At 41.6% G+C, this 18,946-nt stretch overlaps 1 long non-coding RNA gene across 8 annotated transcripts in view; it reads right to left on the minus strand.

The window, feature by feature from the left end:
* Positions 1-16,204, minus strand: part of LOC125181669 (uncharacterized) — a 90,385-nt gene extending 74,181 nt beyond the window's left edge. The window contains exon 1 of one of the 8 annotated variants that reach the window (XR_010827585.1): positions 15,288-16,204. This is a non-coding gene — a long non-coding RNA (uncharacterized lncRNA). The remainder of the gene's footprint in view (positions 1-15,287) is intronic. The other 7 variants (XR_010827580.1, XR_010827586.1, XR_010827584.1 and 4 more) reach the window with 7 other exon arrangements.
* Between the last annotated feature and the right edge of the window lie 2,742 nt (positions 16,205-18,946).

Raw genomic sequence — 18,946 nt, forward strand, 5'->3', positions numbered from 1 at the left:
TACCTTGATAAGTTAAACGGAGAGTCAGTGAAAGAAAAGCTTTGGTACAATCATCAAAAACCACAATTATCAACACCTCCCCTTTACTCAGCATTACCCTGGGGAAGGCACTTCCCCCCCAGTGTGAGAGAATCATCTTTGAAAGGACTATTTTTGAGCAGTGCATCTTGCACCCTGCTTGGAACTGTACCAACTAACACATACCTGCTCTTAAAGTGAGTTGCAGAGCTTAGGGAGTGTGTGCCTAGTTCTGTCACCCACAGCTAACCCTTCAAAAGGACTGTGAAGCTGTTATTCCTACCTCCTATATATGCACCCAATTGGAGTTTAAAAAGTAAATTTAGAGATCTGTACAATAGTAGGGGTCAGAAGGGACTTTTGGAGTCTAAATGCTCACATGAAGAAGGGCCAAATTAGACACTGTTGCTCAAAGCCTTATCTTAACACCTTAAGAAAAAAACATTTGCTGTGATTTGGAATGCAGTTCTTTGGGTAGGGTTTAAACAAAACCTCAGGAATAGATTTAAATAAAATACAGAAAATTACATCCCTGCCAATACTGAGACAGTATTGTAATAGCACATAGTACCTGAATTTTATGAAGTTTAACTTTATGCCAAGATTCTGTACAACATTTGGTAGTAAGGATACCAGTTAATAGTCTGGGTAAGGTAACAGCTCACAAAATAGGACATACCATGGTACTGAATGACTTCCTCCAATTGGAAAAGGTGTTAAAATAGGTCTCAAAGGGGTCAAGAAATGAAGCCCTTGTTGTTCTATTCTTTGTAGGTAAGTTCCATGGAATGTTGCAGGAGAAAGTGAAATGCTGAATCCTAATACAGCAGCAGACAGATTTTGTAAGGATTTGGAATTGCTCTGCAAATGGCCTGACATACAGTGAATAAAATTTAGTGTAAGCTATGAGAAAGTCCTTAACTTTGATCCTGGGGTTATACCTCTAACCCTCAGAAATGTATTTGCACATTATTCCTGTAAGCCCTACTAAACAAAGCATTTAAGTATATGCCTCTGAAGCAAGGCAGTAAACATATCATGTGTGTTGTACTTGAACTCATATTTAGCTCTCTTGAACATGAATCAAGAATCCAATGTTGAAGTAGGGATTTAGGATTTAATGTACAAGCCTTTGGCTGGCTCTCAGCAGTGGGACACATTTCCCAGTCACAGACTGGACGACCTTCCTCCCCTACGGTCAATGGCTTACTTTCTAAAACTAGTGGAAATGATGTCAAAGCCCCTGATAGATCTCAGACAACTGATCTTTACTATAATACTGTAAGGGTGCATCTTTCATGAAGTGCTGCTAGCGATTCCAAGAATAACTGCTCAAATTTTATTTAAAAGGAAACAAAATTTTTGTATACAACTAGAAATATGAGTTCAGTTCACCTATTGGCAGGTTTAATTTATGCCAGGTGGGTGTGTTAGTTCCTTTCCTTCCTGGTTGTTTGAAAGAACTCTGACATGTGCATTGCAGTTGCTGACTCTTGGAGTGGGGGGTACACACTTATATGTGTTATTGATGGGAATTGGCAGTAAGCATTGAACTCAAAATGTCTGTGAGTAAACTGACAGCCCTTTCTTATGGAAATATAATAGTTCTCCATCACAATAATAGACCAAATAGGGTGCCAGGCAAGTAACTAGCTACACTAGTGTATCTTGCATGGTGCAGCAAAAAGGTTTCAGGTATGGAAATTGTTATAGAAAGTTTCTGTCTTCTCTTTTGCTGAAATATGAGTATATAGCACTTCAGTTTTTCACCAGAGAGCAGCATTTTGTCATTCTGCACATTACTGGATATTCCACACAACTGTAAGGACAGGAACCAGAACTGCAATGTTATTCTCTTCTTTGCACCAGTTCACAGTCTTCTTTTTTCCACGTTACGATTGTTTTTGTCAGGCATTGAAATGGAAGTGGTTTCTTAGTCCCCTAAGGCAACTAAGGCATTTAAGGGAAACATTGGATATAATTTACAAGTCAGAAACTTTTACATACACTTCACTGTTCATTGAGCGTCCTTGAAGGATCAATTAAATGTCCACAGAAATATGACAAACTCCTTGGCAATAAAGATCGTGACAGGGACCAGCTTCGTCCCTGTGATACTGATCTGGTACCACAGGGTTCTCACAGTAGCAGTGTCAAGACCTGATTTTCTACTGAGTTGAGGCCTGATACTTCATAGAGTATGAATGTATGTATGGGGTTCGTGTGGCAAGGGTTTGGTAGGAAAAGGCTGCAGGGGTGGCCTCTGTGAGCAGAGCCCAGCAGCTGCCCCACATGAGAGAGGAGCCAACTCCAGATGGCTCCAAAATGGACAAACACTGTACTTCTAGGAGAGTGTGTTTAAGAAAAAGAAAAGCTGCTGCAAAGGAGCAGCTGGGACAGAGGACATGTGAGAGAAGCAGCCCTGCAGCCCCCAAGGTCGGTGCAGAAGGAGGGCAGGAGGTGCTCCAGGCACGCAGCAGCAGTTCCCCTGAGGCCTGTGGAGAGGCCCCTGGTGGAGCAGGCTGTCCCCCTGCACCCATGGGTCCCACACGGAGCAGATCTCCACGCTGCAGCCCGTGGAGGAGCCCCCGGTGGAGCAGGTGGATGTGGCCTGGAGGAGGCTGCGGCCCATGGAGAGCCCCCGCAGGAGCAGGCCCCGGGCCGGAGCTGCAGCCCGTGGAGAGGAGCCCACGCAGGAGCAGGGGGTCTGGGGGGAGCTGCCGCCCACCCGTGGGGGACCCGTGCTGGAGCAGTTTGCTCCTGGGGGATGGATGGACCCCGTGGTACGGAGCCGTGTGGGAGCAGTTCCTGAAGAGCTGCTGCCTGTGGGCAGCCCCCGCAGGCTCAGTTCGGGAAGGACGGCAGCCTGTGGGAGGGACCCCACGGGGAGCAGGGGCAGGGAGTGATCATGAAGGAGTGGCACAGATGAAGTGTCAGGGACTGACCACAGCCCCCATTCCCCATTCCCCTGTGCTGCTCAGGGGGAGGAAGTAGGAGAGGGTTAATGGGGGAAAGGTGTTTCTAGCTTGTGTTTAGTTTCTCCCTGTTCTAGTCTGCTAGTGATAGGCAATAAATTACATTAAACTTCCTATGCTGAGTCTGTTCTGCCTTTGATGGTAACTGTTGAGTGATCTCCCCTGTTCTTATCTCAACACATGAGTTTTTTTCATCATATTTTCTCCCTATATTTTGAGGAGAGGGTGTGAGAGAATGGCATACTAGTGCTTAGCTGCCCATCAGTGTAAAACCACTATATAATATTTAAGAGAACTAAGCAAAGCAAGACTGCTTTGCACTGCATGAATTTCAAACATTTTTTGCAGAAAGTTTTTCGTTCTCTTTGACTTCAACATTTTAAGTTGAAATTTAAGGTTGGATGAACAAGTCATTGAGATGTAAGCAAAGATCAAAAGGTGGAGATTTTCTGTGCCAGTTACCTCTCTAATTTTCCAGAAATTTCAAGCTGTTCCAGTGACAAAAAGCCAAAAAGTAACCCCAGCCCAAGCAGCTCTGTCAGGACTCCTTAGAAAGAAGCTGAGTATGTGAGGGTTCAAAGCCTGTAGAATCCCTTTGAAGTTTCACCCTCATAGAAAACAAATCGGATATCTTTGCTACACTGTTAGAGGAACAGAAATCAAAATGCTTTTAATTTATTATTTTTTACTGTACGCGAAACAAATTGTTTTACAAATTTAACTGTCCAACTCTTCCACATTTTCTTAACTATATTTGTTTGTAATAAGGTATTTAGAGTTCCCTGTTAGAGACAGACTGTGACTTAACCTCTTAGAGAATTTAACATTGTATTATTTTTTCTCTTAAGTGTCTTTTGATTTACTCTTGTGTAGGTATTTAAGTAGAAACTTACTGGTTTCTTTGAATGTGGGATTCAGGAGAATAAACCCTATCCTACAGTAGGATAGCATATCCTATACAATATGATAGCATATCCTATCTTATATGCCTTTGCAGCTGTAATTCCAGAAAATAAATAAATAAATAAATAAATGTTCCTATTAATGTAAATATGGACGTTCTTAACAGAATAGCACAAGATTCAATTTGACACTAGCTAGTATATTGGAGGAGTTGTGTTAACAAACAAATCAAAACGTCTCAAAAAATTCCTCGCATCATGAGACAGGTGATACAGGTACAATGAAGAGACAGAACAAAATCAATGTAAAAGGAGACTTCAAATCAAGAATCTGTTAAAATTGCCTGCAATATGAAGTTTAACAGGAATTATTTCTATTAGAAAAGACTGCTGAAAAAATATGTCTTAGAAGGTCTGTGAAGTTTCTATCCAGAGTCTTCATGTTAAGACTAAGGGAAACCTTACTATTTTCCCACAGAACTGAGAAGCAACCAAAGTCACAATACTGCATGCAAATAAATATGTGATCTTTAAAGTTTTTCAATTAAAAAGTAAAAGAAATTTTTCTACAATAAAAATAAAATCAGATCTGGAAAAATGTCTGCCTTCTCATACCCTAGATAATAGAGAAGTCAAAGGTCATTTAAAATAGATCAGATATGAGGTTTTCGTCTTATCAAATAAAATGTCCCACCAGAACAGGATGGAGTCAGTTTTCAGTCCTTCTTCCCTCAGAATAGGACAACCCACCTGAATCGAGAGAAGGAGAACTGGCATTGTGTTAGTTTGTTGTTGTGAGACAGTGTTACCAGTAATCTCCACTTTGGTTTGTTCTGAGGCTGAGAAGAAAGCCATTCCAAAGGAAACTTTACCAAACAGGCTTGTGAATTGCAGTGTCCTGCAGTAAGTAGACATCAGATTGCACTACTGTAGCAGGAATGAAAACAGAACTTCTGAAGACCTAATGTAAAAAGAAACCCCCAATCTCTCTCTCTCAATGCTTTACAGAGACTTTGTGGAGGAGCAGTTGGTTATCAGGGGCTCCCTCTCCAGTCATTTTTACAATATGCCTGTCACTCAGCTCATGGGACACTTCCACAGAGGATGTTTGTCCTGGGTTGCCTATAGAGAATGGTCCTTGGACCAGAAGTGTGTCATATGACTGGAGTCATGTGGGAACTGAAAACTGAGCTTTCATTTCACTTCCTTAAAGCAGCAATAGACTTGTAAGAAACTAATTAATTTATAACAACTAGTGAGTGAAAAAAAAAAATGATGCAACTAAAGGACCTTTGGACTTACCAATTCTTCAGTGAGGGAGCTGGAAGAAGTAGACCTCCAGAGTTGCCAGTCAGCCCGAAGTATTTTATGATTCTATGATGAATTTCCAATCACCAATGATTTCATTGCCATCTTAGCATATGCAGGTTCCCTAGCATACAGTAACAGCTTTTAAAACTGTGTTTTACTCTCTAAAATGACTAAGCATTTGATAAGTGCCAGCAAAATCAAGAGAGAAACATTTCTTGAAAATGAGGATAAGGGTATTTTTACATTGCATAAATAACAGATCATGGGTTTACACTGAACACTATCCTGTTGCCATTGTTAAACCCGAATCCTGGACATGATTATCCATTGTATCTCAAGACTAAATCCCACCCACAAATTTACAGTCAGAGAAATATTATCTCAGGCCTGAACATATAATGTCCAAGAAGCTAAATTAGTTCAAGGTTACACAATTTAAGCCAGCTTAGCTTCAAATTGCTCCTGAAAATGGTTGTCTTGCATCTCTCGTTCCTGTTTTTTTCCTGCAACAATATTCATAGAGCTGATCTTGCTAATCTGCTAAAGCCAGGTTAATAATTTTTTTCATTTTTTTTTTCTTTTTAAATGAGGTCATCTTTCACCTGATGACACAAAGCTGGGAGGAGTGGCTGACACACCAGAAGGCTGTGCTGCCATTCAGCGAGACCTGGACCGGCTGGAGAGACGGGCAGGAAGAAATCAAATGAGGTTTAATAAGAGCAAGTGTAGAGTCCTGCACCTGGGAAGGAACAACCGGACATATCAGTACAGGCTGGGGGACGACCTGCTGGAGAGGAGCTCTGAGGAGAAGGACCTCGGGGTCCTGGTGGATGACAGGTTGACCATGAGCCAGCAGTGTGCCCTCATGGCCAAGAGGGCCAATGGGATCCTGGCATGCATTAAAAGGAGTGTGGCCAGCAGGTCAAGGGAGGTGATCCTCCCCCTCTGCTCTGCCCTGGTCAGGCCTCACCTGGAGTAGTGTGTCCAGTTCTGGGCTCCCCAGTACAAAAAAGACAAGGATCTCCTGGAAAGAGTCCAGCGGAGGGCCACAAAGATGATACGGGGCCTGGAGCATCTTCCCTATGAAGAAAGGCTGAGAGACCTGGGCCTGTTCAGCCTGGAGAAAAGAAGACTGAGAGGGGATCTCATCAATGTTTATAGATACCTGAAGTGTGGGAGACAGAGGGTTTGGCCAACCTCCTTTCAGTGGTTTGTGGGGACAGGACAAGGGGTAATGGCCACAAAATGGAGCACAGGAAGTTCCGCACCAACATGCGAAAGAACTTCTTCACGGTGAGGGTGACGGAGCACTGGAACAGGCTGTCCAGGGAGGTTGTGGAGTCTCCTTCTCTGGAGATATTCAAGGCCCGTCTGGACGCCTACCTGGGCAGCCCGCTCTAAGGAACCTGCTTTGGCAGTGGGACGATGATCTTTCGAGGTCCTTCCAACCCCTACAATTCTGTGATTCTGTGTGATTAACTGTAAGAGGAGCAGTGCATCTGTCTTGAAGAATGTCACCTTTTATGCGCTCTGGCTCACAGTTAATTACAATTCTTTTCCCATTCCCCTCTGCCAGTTTTAAAAAGGAATAGACTTCACAATGCACTGAGTAATTACGAAGAAGCAGAGGGTCACTAAAGAGGTTATTTGAAATACTCCAGCATGCCCTTTGTAAAGCTCTGTGGTGTGCCTGGGGTAAACTCCAGAAATATTAGGCACCAGCAGCTGCAGAGGGATCAAAAACAAGTTCCCCAAAACAAGAAACATGAGTGCATTAAAAATGAATATGCTGAGTCTTCTGCTACCAACCACCCTAGCCAATGCAGTACTGATGTACAGGATGCTACTGGATAATTCAGAAAATATTGTAATCAAGGAAAGGATATTCTGCACTAAAAGTAAACTTTAAAAAATGTTAATAATGCAAAATTTCCACTGAAGACATTCAGACAAATGAGTAGTGAGCAGATCTAGTCATTACATATTCAGCCATTAGAGAAAGTTAATTCATTCAACAGGGCACTTTGCCAGCTCTGACTCATCTAGAGCTGGGTTCATCCATTTTGGAGTAATTAGGGCCATTTCAGAATAGCGCTTTTCTACTCTTGCAGTAGCTCATTGGAATTGTCAGTGGTTGAGTATGTTGCAGAGCAAGTGATGAAAGCAGACAAGTGCAAATGAAATGGTGTCAGTTGGTGGCATATGCGTATTAAAACCCAAAGAACAGCTCTGGGGAAAAAGCTACATTTGCACACCTCAAACAGACCTGGAACACAAAGATCATTAGTGTCAGGAGAAGGGATGCCAGCATGGTTAAAGCTGGTGAGAGAGCTTAGAGAAGGAGGATAAGAGATTAGGATAAGGATTAGAGAAAAAGGAGGATATTTGTAGGTGAGATTTATTAACCAGGGAAAGACTCGTGGTTAAGAATTCTGAATATCTCAATAAAAGAGACATTTCAGTAAAACGGGATATTTGTGCAGGAACAGAATTCATGGGAAAAAATATATATATATTTTCTTTGTTACAAAAGGTTCACAAGAAATATTCACCCAGCTACAGATTAGCTCTAGTTTAACATGCCAGCCACTTCATGACTTCCACACTCAGAAAAGCAATGGAAAGAAAAAAAATGAAGCTGAGCAATCAAGTTTTAGTAAATTAATGTCTTTTCCCTCACCACTTCCCTTCCCTGTCCTCTCTGTTCCCCAAAAGATCTTAGCATTCCTGCAGCTGCTGTTCAGCGCATCCAGACTTGCAATGTGCACAGAGTGCAACGTGTGAGAGTTTCGGTACAGATCATTTAAAAATGTAAATGAGAGATTATGACAAAGTACTGATATTCCCAGCCCATAAATTCTGGAGTTTTATATATATATAGATATAGATATAGATATAGATATAGATATAGATATAGATATAATTATTTATATTTATATATTATCCTTTTAATTAATTGTTTTACATGCCATTTTTCCAGACATAAAGTCAGAACTGTGTTCTTTATAGATACAGTAAAAAGGAGTTATGTCGAACCTGAGTAAAACAAGATGTAAAAGAGTTACCTGATACAATATGGCCAGTTTGGCCCTTTTTTTTTTTTTTTTTTTTTTTTTTTTTTTTACAGTTTTTCTGATACTTGTCAAGAAAACTGACACTGTTTGGGAAAGGAAAACCATTAATTTTACCAGCTCCTGAAATATTTCATTTTCTTCACTTCAGTGACAAGCTTTTTACTTCACTGACTTGGAGCTCTTCTTTAAGGAAAAGAAGAGAAGAAAAGAAAAGACAAGAAAAGAAACAAAAAATAAATGAAAAGAAACTAAATGAAATGAAACAAGAAAAGAAAAGAGAAAGAAAAGAGAAGAGACGGAGAGGAGACTCGAGGAGACTCGAGAAGACTCGAGGAGAGGAGACTCGAGGAGACTCGAGGAGAGGAGACTCGAGGAGACTCGAGGAGACTCGAGGAGAGAGACTCGAAGAGACTCGAGGAGAGGAGACTCGAAGAGACTCGAGGAGAGGGGAGGGGAGGGGAGGGGAGGGGAGGGGAGGGGAGGGGAGGGGAGGGGAGGGGAGGGGAGGGGAGGGGAGGGGAGGGGAGGGAGAGGGAGGGAAGGGAAGGGAAGGGAAGGGAAGGGAAGGGAAGGGAAGGGAAGGGAAGGGAAGGGAAGGGAAGGGAAGGGAAGGGAAGGGAAGGGAAGGGGAGGAAGGAAAAGGAAAGGAAAAGGAAAGGAAAAGGAAAGGAAAAGGAAAGGAAAAGGAAAGGAAAAGGAAAGGAAAAGGAAAGGAAAAGGAAAGGAAAAGGAAAGGAAAAGGAAAGGAAAAGGAAAGGAAAAGGAAAGGAAAAGGAAAGGAAAAGGAAAGGAAAAGGAAAAGGAAAGGAAAGGAAAGGAAAAGGAAAGGAAAAGGAAAGGAAAAGGAAAGGAAAAGGAAAGGAAAAGGAAAGGAAAAGGAAAGGAAAAGGAAAGGAAAAGGAAAGGAAAAGGAAAGGAAAAGGAAAGGAAAAGGAAAGGAAAAGGAAAGGAAAAGGAAAGGAAAAGGAAAGGAAAGGAAAGGAAAAGGAAAGGAAAAGGAAAGGAAAGGAAAAGGAAAAGGAAAGGAAAAGGAAAGGAAAAAAGGAAAGGAAAAAAAAGGAAAGGAAAAGGAAAGGAAAAAGGAAAGGAAAAAGGAAAGGAAAAAGGAAAGGAAAAAGGAAAGGAAAAAGGAAGGAAAAAGGAAGGAAAAAGGAAAGGAAAAAAGAAAGGAAAAAAGGAAAGGAAAAGAAAGGAAAGGAAAAGGAAAGGAAAAAGAAAAGGAAAAAAAGGAAAAGAAAAGGAAAAGAAAAGGAAAAAAAAGGAAAAGAAAAGGAAAAAGAAAAGGAAAAAAAAGAAAAGGAAAAGAAAAGGAAAAAAAAGAAAAGGAAAAGAAAAGGAAAAGAAAAGGAAAAGAAAAGAAAAGAAAAGGAAAAGAAAAGGAAAAAAGAAAAGGAAAAGAAAAGGAAAAGAAAAGGAAAAGAAAAGGAAAAGAAAAGGAAAAGAAAAGGAAAAGAAAAGGAAAAGAAAAGGAAAAGAAAAGGAAAAGAAAAGGAAAAGAAAAGGAAAAGAAAAGGAAAAGAAAAAGGAAAAGAAAAGGAAAAGAAAAGGAAAAGAAAAGGAAAAGAAAAGGAAAAGAAAAGGAAAAGAAAAGGAAAAGAAAAGGAAAAGAAAAGGAAAAAAGAAAAGGAAAAGAAAAGGAAAAGAAAAGGAAAAGAAAAGGAAAAGAAAAGGAAAAGAAAAGGAAAAGAAAAGAAAAGGAAAAGAAAAGGAAAGAAAAGGAAAAGAAAAGGAAAAGAAAAGGAAAAGAAAAGGAAAAAAGAAAAGGAAAAGAAAAGGAAAAAAGAAAAGGAAAAGAAAAGGAAAAGAAAAGGAAAAAAGACATAGCAAAGGAGGAACAAAGGTAGCAGATGTTAATTTTTGCTTGAAGAAAGTAAAAGACAGGAGGAATTTTTCTAAATAATTGTGCGTCAACATATTGAACTCTGACACTTTTTCTCTTTGGATCCCAAGATCTTCAGATGCACATGATGTTCCCTTGTGCCTAAGAGTAGGAAATAGAGGGATGACTTAAACACAGTGTTTTGTATCTTCACACAGTTTTCCAAAGAATGTGCAAACCACAGGGATGCTGTTAAAACAATTTTCATGCTCTGTGAACCCATGTAACCAAAGAGCCGTTACAATCCCCTAACCACACTTTGCTTACCCAACATACACAAAACAAGAGGAATGAAGTATTATGTTTTGCATGATTCCTGTGTACTTCAGAAGACAACGTCATATGCTAAGCTTCAGAGAGTTGACTGATATGTAATACAAAAGAATCAGAGATTTCTAAAGCACCTGACAAGTGCATCTCACATGCTTGGAGAAGAACAGAGAGAATCTAGAAAATGGGCCTTTATCAAGTAGTGCAGAAGACTTCTGCCAAACCTTAGGAGGCTAGAAGCCGTGCCAAACTTCACAGCAGCAGGAAGACCACTGCATCTGGGAACAGAACCCTGAATCAGACCAGTTTACTGACAGTGTCATAGTGTGAGAAACACTCCGTAGCCAATAACTTAGGCTCAGGCGAGGATCTCAGTGAAGCAGTAATTTATTCGCGATTGCAATGGCGGGCGTCTCACAAGCAGGAGCGCGCCTACTGGTTCCAAAGCACAGTTGATATGCTTTCTGATGACAGGACCCTCCCCTGTTTCCCCACTGAGTGGGTTTCTCTGAGGCCTGCAATCACTAAAAACAAAATTAATAATTGATTTTTCCCTGTCATTATTTTTAAACCTTAGGTTTCCAAATAATTATCAATACAAAAAATAAGATGTACACTACTACTATAACAAACCCCCCTTGGGAGCACTTCAATTCACTATAGGTCTGTCCTTTCTCTCAATCACAAGTCACACTCATTAGTTACCTGTTAAAATAAAAGGTTAATTTACAATTGCAAGCTTTTATCCTGCTCAGAGTCCACTGTGAGATTTTTCTCTTTGATTTCAGCTTCCAACAAGTCTTCTGTAGGAACAGCTTCCCAGGTACTAGGGTCGACGGATGCCTTCACTCGAGTATAGTGAGTCCAACCTTTTTCTGCAGTTCCTATGGCTGTTTCAGTGGTTAGTAGTACTTGGAAGTGTCCTTCCCATTCAGGCCGGAGTTGATCCTTTCCAGGTCTGAATCAGGACCCAATTTCCCATGGGTCCTGAGAGATGACAAAGAAGAGGACAACCCCAGAATACAGTTCTGGGAGAGAGAAACAAGAGAGAAAACTCTCTTGTTTCGAATTGTGGTATCTCATCCCTTCTGCCCAGATAGGGTAATCCGAACAGCATCTCATACGGTGAAATTCCTATATCGTTTCTTGGTGCTGTTTGAACCTGTAGGAGTGCTAAAGGTAAGCATTTTACCCAAGGAAGTTGGGTTTCTAACACTAATTTAGTTAATTGTTTCTTTAAAGTCTGGTTCATTCGCCTTACCTTCCCAGAAGAGGAGGGGTGCCAGGGAGTGTAAAAATCCCACTCAATCTCTAAGGCCTGCATTAACCCTTGCAGTACTTGTGAAGTGAAATTACTTCCTTGATCTGAATCAATGTTTTCAGCTATCCTATATCTAGGGACTATTTGCTCCGGTGATACCTTAGCCACCGTGTTCGCAGTGGCAGATACAGAGGGAAAAGCTTACACCCATCCAGTCACGTGGTCAATTAGGACAAACAAGTACTTAAGTCTCCCTGCTTTAGGTAACTCAGTAAAGTCTACCTGTATACTTTGGAAAGGTCGAATCCCTGGCTCCCGTCCCCCTCTAGGTGAGTTATGAATGACCTTTTTATTTGCCTTTTGACATATGGTACATCCTCTGCATATTTGCTTCACTGAAGTGTATATTCCTACACAGACATACTTTCTTAGCACAACATCAAACATTGCTTGCACCTCCCAATGACTCTCTTGATGTAAAACAATTAATATTTGCCTCATTGGTGCTTTATTCAGCATTTCTCTCCCATCAGGGAGTATCCATTTTCCCTCAGACTTCGTGGTTCCTGATTCCTTAAAAAAATCTTTCTCTTAAAACTTTAGTTCTTTCTTAGTTTTCAACAATTCCCTGAATCCTCTCTGGATTTATTCTCCATTTTCCCTCAGACATTAGATGCCTTAAATATCTGACTTCTCTTTCTACATATTGTAATTTGTTTTTCAATACTCCCAAGCCCTGCTTTCCCAGAAAGTTGAATAGCTTGTTAGTAGCTTCCTTCACAACTGTTTTCTCCTGTCCTGACAATAAACAATCATCCCCATTTTGTAACAGTAATTCCTCCTTGGGAGGTTGGAATTGCTCCAAAATCTGTTCTAGAACTTTGCCCAAATTAATCAGAGGCCCTGTAAACCCCTGAGGTAAAACTGTACATATGTATTGTTGCTTCCACCCCCACTTCAGGGTCTTTCCAGTCAGAGGTGAATATATCTTTGCTCTCAGGGCCTGAGAGCACTCCATTAATAACACTGTTACTCCAGTCTAACAATTTACTATTTGAATGCCCAATTTCATCATCAAATCCCTTCCCAACAAGTTAGTCCCTGCCTTGGGTACATACAATAATTGCCCAGAGATCATTTTATCCCCTAGTCTCAGCTTGGTATCCCCCAAAGATGGCACTGTTATCCCAGCCCCTTCTACCCCCATCACTTTTTAGGGTTTCATTAGTTAATTTAATCCCTGATACTTTACAGGCCAGTAATGACCTAGCTGCCCCAGTGTATTGGGTTTGATGGCAAGGTTAGGGAGGGGGCTGCAGTGGCATCCCCCACGAGGAGAATCCAGAAACCACCCCGTGGTAGATAAGGGACAATTTCATCCGGCCCCAAAGGGGCCCACCGCTGCCCAGAGCCAAGCCATGAGCAACACAGTCCGTGCCTCTGTGAGAGCACATCCACGAAAACAAACAAACAAACAAAAACCTGCTGCTCAACAGCAGCTGTGAGAGCGAGGAGTGAGAAACCTCCCCGCAGACACCAAAGTCAGCACAGAAGGAGCGGGTGGAGGAGCTCCAGGCGCCGGAGCCGAAGCCCCCTGTGGCCTGTGGAGAGGCCCCTGGTGGAGCAGGCTGCCCTCCCCGCCCCCCCCCTTTCTCGATACTTGGGAAACTGACCAAACACCACAGCAAATATACCAAAACTTCTAGACTGTTACTTAGATAATGCCTACATCCTCTTTCCCTGCTCATTCAACTTTCCCAACTCATTCAAAAAACAGCTCCGTCAAACATTACATACCACACCTTTAACACCTTCAATAACCCTTTTTAACGCTTCTTTTTATCTTTCTCCAGCCTGCACTTTCACCAAAGTCTCAGTCATTAGCCAACTTAATTCCATACCTTTCTCCCTCCAGGATGCTGAAACAACATATCAGTATAACATATTTCATCCCGTTTTCCTTCTCTCCTCCTTCTTCCACTCCGGATATTCCTACCTGAAGTGGCCAGCCTGGCCACACTTAAAACATCCCATCAAAGCCTGTCCCTGCTAAGATTCAGCCCGCAACACGGGTAGCTTTCCTTGCCTGCCATTCCTTCATCTCTCTTCCTCTCTCTTCCATCCTGGCCCTGACTCCCCCTGAAGATTTTCTTGCTCTTTCCCCAACCCTCTGCCTGACTACCTGCTACACTGTCAATACCATTAGTTTCACTCTCTGCTTTTCCTTCTCATCTCCCCTCCTGACACACACCTTCAGGGCTTCCTGTAGGAGGGCCCTCAGTGACTGTTCACTACATCCCCCCCACCTTCTGGAGCATTTTCTGTGCATCTTGCCAGGCTTTAATTACAAAATGAACTTTCAAGAGTCCTTGGGATACCAGGTCCTCAGGATTCATCCCCAAGTACTTTCATTCTGACCCCAAGTCTCTCATATGATTTCTGTGTTGCACACTATTATTATTCCAGCCAGGTCGGCAAACGGGTATTTCTGCCCTGCCAATATTACCCCTGGTCCCGGAGGATGAGCTCTTTCCCATTCTTGTATAGCAGCTCTCCTCCTGATCATTCCCATTTCTTTCCCTGTAAACAATATATTTATATACGTAATTCCCCCCCCCAAAAGTATAAGTTAAGTCCTAGGAACTGGTCTAATAGTTCAGCTAGCCTGTTGGGGTCCTCAATTAAAGACTTCATCTCCTTAAAACTCCTAACCTCTGTGCCGGTAAGGGGAGGGGGGAGGAGTTCACCTAAGAGGATACACAGTTAGTGTTAGTACTGTTAGTATCAGGGAAGGCAAAATTCTCAGTACCTCTTCTACCTTGTTCTAATTCTTGCCAGGGCCTAGAGTACGCTCTTCTCTAGGGACAGTGTTAATTGCAGTCCCTGTCTCCCTTCCTGGAGCGACTGCTGCTGCCACCGGTGCAATATTAGGATTATAGGGAGCATAACTTGGCTCCTCCTCCGAAAAAAAAAAAAAAAAAAGGAATCTTATTGTTTACACACAAATTTAAAGCCTGAATTTTCACCAGACCCGTATTTTGGCCAAAATACTGCTGTTTCCTTAATTGGTTCTTTTGTCCAGACTGATACACAATATTTAACCATTTTTTTTCTTTTATCATCTCCTCTAATTTTGAGATTATTTTTCCAATTTCTTATAATTCTTCAGGAGGAACTTTCGGTAGGCACTGCCCCAGGGATATTTCCCTGTCCCCTGGAACTCATATTTCCCATTTTTCCCAGCCCTTGTCAGTGTGCTGCTACAGAAATTTCCCTCCTGCAGGGTACCACACACTAACGTTCCGATTCTGGAAAATGGGGGTGTACTGCCAAGCACTTCCCCGTGCAAGGGGTACCGCACACCCAATTTCCCTGGTGTACTGCCAAGCACTTCCCTGTGCAAGGGCTTACCGTACACCAAATTTCCCGAGACTCTTCCTTTCTCTCTCTTATCTCATGCTTTTTCAGACTCCATCTGCGCCCCTCGCAGAGCTACGGAACTGCGGATCAGGACTCCACACTCACTTCGTACTTTCTCAATCACACATCACACAGAGTCTCACCCGACCCCCCAGGGCAATACTTAATATTTCTTACCTTGGTCTGTGCACAGAGTCACCGGATCAATTCTTAAACCCGGAGTGCCTACCTTCTTCCCTTCCCCACTACTTCATGGATCCTGCCTCTTTCATCAGTCTCGGGCCCTCTGTCAGCTCTCCGCAGAACCGCCACTGTCAATGCACAGGACCGCTGAAATCAGCGGGGCATGCCTTCCTGCTGCTGCGGCGGTGGGGCTCCCCGGTAGGTGACTGGATCCTGGACGAGCCCCCAAATTGTGAGAAACACTCTGTAGCCAATAACTTAGGCTCAGGCGAGGATCTCAGTGACGCAGTAATTTATTCACGATTGCAATGGTGGGCATCCCACAACCAGGAGCGCGCCTACCGGTTCCAAAACACAGTTTATATACTTTTTGATGACGGGACCCTCCCCTGTTTCCCCACCGAGTGGGTAATCCAGGTTCACAATCTATCTGATGCTTCACAGACAATGCATGGCCTTCAGTTGCTGTTAAATTTCAAATTTCTTTAGACTCTTTTACTGTTTGAAGTGGTAATGCTTCTTCACTTATCTGACTTAACACTGTGATTTTCACCTAATTGTGCTAAGGAGTCTGGTTGTCTGCATTTTACAAGGTCGCCTGCTAAATTTTCTTATCACTGCAAGCATATCTCAATACCCCGTTCCTTACCTTTAAACAATGTAACTCTGCAAAAACAACATTTTTATTCCCGCAATAGGTCCTCCAGACACTACATCAGGGAGAGCCTGGTTGAAAAAGCTCGCTGTGTTTTGGGCTGGGGAGGACACAGGAAGGCTTCCTGCTCACCTACAGGAAGGTCTGACTAGAAGGGTTGCTTCTCCAGCCCAATTCTATCCTTGCAAACACTACAACTCTGCTCTGATGGTTTCCCAGGGAACAGCTGCTCTGCCCCTTTGCCTCTTCAGTCTTCTTTTCATCGCACGAGACAGATGATGTGTATAATCTGCTTGTTTCAGTGCAGGCTTTGTCACTTTCTGAAGGCAAAGCAAAGCAGAGCCCTAAACAAACAGGACACACCTTTTTTCTCGAGGAGCAACAGAGCCTATTTAGGGTAAGCACCATACTGCAAAATAATGGCAGTCACAGGATGAAAAAAGCCATCACAGTTCTGAGAACCTGCAGGTCACTTTAATAAGCCATTACACTGTCAGAAGAAATCAGGAACCTGCAGCCAGACTTCACAGGTGAAGGAAAAACAATCTCCCTTGGACCTGACAACTGCTCAGGATGCATAACTCCAAATGTGGAAGCAAGGGACACAGTAGACATGGGCAAGTGTGGTGGAAACTGCTTTTGCTTCTGTTCTAACTTAATCACTTTGAGTTTTCTTTATTCGTAAAGCAAACTGTGACTCATACCTCATCCAGATATAAAGGGTGTTTGGCTGGTCTTTTGGGTGAGCTCAGTACTGCAGAAGATTGAAACAGATCTATCTTAAAGTCATAGACAACCTCAGCTGTCGCCACAGCTTTTTTAATTTTAAAAAAATAAAAGTGAATCCAATTCTTCCAGTTTGCTGGAAGCAAACACAATGCTGAGAAGGACCTGGTATCTAGCTCTTTAGATGCCTTATCAAGCCAGCTATTGGTTTGTATTAGGGAAATGTTGATGCAAACATAGATATATTTCCTTCAGCTTTCATTTTCCAAAACTCAGTTTCCTCACCTAAATGAAAATGAAAGCAATGAAGAAAAAAAAAAAAAAAAAGTGTTTACTAATTACTGAGAACTCAAAGCACTCTAGAATGGAGGAAAAATATGATTTTCTGTTTTCTCTGTAACTCAATAAAACCATACTGCACAGGCTTGTTTAAAAAGATTGTAGAATACTCATTCTCAAACGCAAACTTTGGTTACTACCGTGATTGCTGAATTCATACTCAGAGATAGTTAAGTTTTCTCTCTCTTTAATTTAAAAATAACCTTAAACTCCAGCTCAAATACACAAGTCAGAGCTGTAAGAAATTCAGCAATCCCAAACAGTAATCACACAGAATCAATTCCTAATGGATATTTGCATCTGGAAGAAAAAAGAAAAAAAAATGTATTCCAATAAAAGGCTTTGTTTCACACACTTGGCAAGCTATCTTTATAGAATTCATTGTTTTTAACTAGCTGTTAAGCATTTCTAAACTGCTTGTAGTAACAACTGGGATAACTTTAATTCTCCTTCAAATTTTACATTTACAACTTCAGTTTTAATGGATTTATTCATTGAGTTCTGAGATTTGAGTATTCTAAACAGGTTCAACTAAAACTTTTATTTAAAATGCTGTATACTGTAAATATTCACTTAGGTTTTTTTCAAATTACAGCGTTTATTTCAATGTGTTGTAAAATAGACTTTCTTCCTTGTTCTGCTATATCTGTTTGTCTTTTATGGATAGAGCTGATTAAACTTTAAATCACTTAAGGAGAGGTTTTCATTCTGTCCCTTGAGCCCTTACATTTGATACATCTCACATTTGAATTTACTTCTAGTCTGTTGAGAAATGCAATATGTGCTTCAGAACTGTCTTCTAGTATTTTTGATTCTCTTTACATTTGTCTCTCCACTATTATTTAGTAACTATTTTTAAAAAGAGGAATTGGATGCTGCCCCACTGTTTATTTTCTCAATTGCAAGAATCATAAAAATCTTTTGTTTATTGCTCTTTGGAAGAGTGTCTTTGTGCTTTATGAGCTCTGTGCTTCATCATTCCTTTAGTCCAAAAGAAAAGGCTAATTATGTTGACAACATACAGGTATTTCTCTTCTTTGTTCCTTACAATTCACCAAACAATCAGTATCTGAGCGCCACTAACAGCCACATGAAAAAAGTCAAGTCAGCACTCCCTAAAGGTCAAAATTTTATCTTTATCCCAAATCTAAGCTGAGACTTTCTGCACTATGTACAGGGATTTCATTTCCAAACACAGGCATTCATTGAGCTAAATATCTCTTGACAAACTGGCAGTGACCGATTCCTACCAAACCAATCTCCACGTGCATCCTTTCTGCCTGTACAGGCAGCCAGAGAGGCTGTGGAGCATACCCACTCCTCAGGGAGGATACCCACTCCTCTTTTGCTGTAAAGCCAAAGAGGTGTACAAACACCACAGCTGCATTTTCAATTGCTCTGTGCTCAGCAGCTTCTTCCAGTCCCTGAGAGCCACTGCATGCGGGTTATGTGGCACAGAGTTTGTTAAGTCTGCATAAGGACATTTAAATTGGGTGGCCACTTTTGGAAAATCCTCAGGGCCTTTCTGAGGGCCACGCTGGTATCGCATGAAATTGCTCTAACATCTCTGCTGCTAACAGCTTCCATATGTAAAGATGATTCATCAATTACTCTGTCCTACTGTGGCAGAGACAACTCATGTGACACTGTTTATAAATTAATTTGGGTGCCAGGGGAATTAAGTAGATCACCTCAAATCTTCTCTATCTCAGAAGTCATCCACTAACTTCTGGCATGATCCCAGTAGATTATAATTGATAAAATATATTTCAAACAGGCTTCTACATTTTTTCACGTAAACTAACATTTTGGAAACATACAGAGATTAGTAGATCCAAACCACGTGAAAGCTTTGGTTGTTTGCTGCAATGTCTTCCTCCTGCTGACCAGAGAGCATTATATAGAGTTTGAAAGAAATTATCTAATTTATGAA

This window comes from Anser cygnoides, chromosome Z (assembly GCF_040182565.1).
Source record: "Anser cygnoides isolate HZ-2024a breed goose chromosome Z, Taihu_goose_T2T_genome, whole genome shotgun sequence".
In the NCBI taxonomy this organism is placed as follows: domain Eukaryota; kingdom Metazoa; phylum Chordata; class Aves; order Anseriformes; family Anatidae; genus Anser; species Anser cygnoides.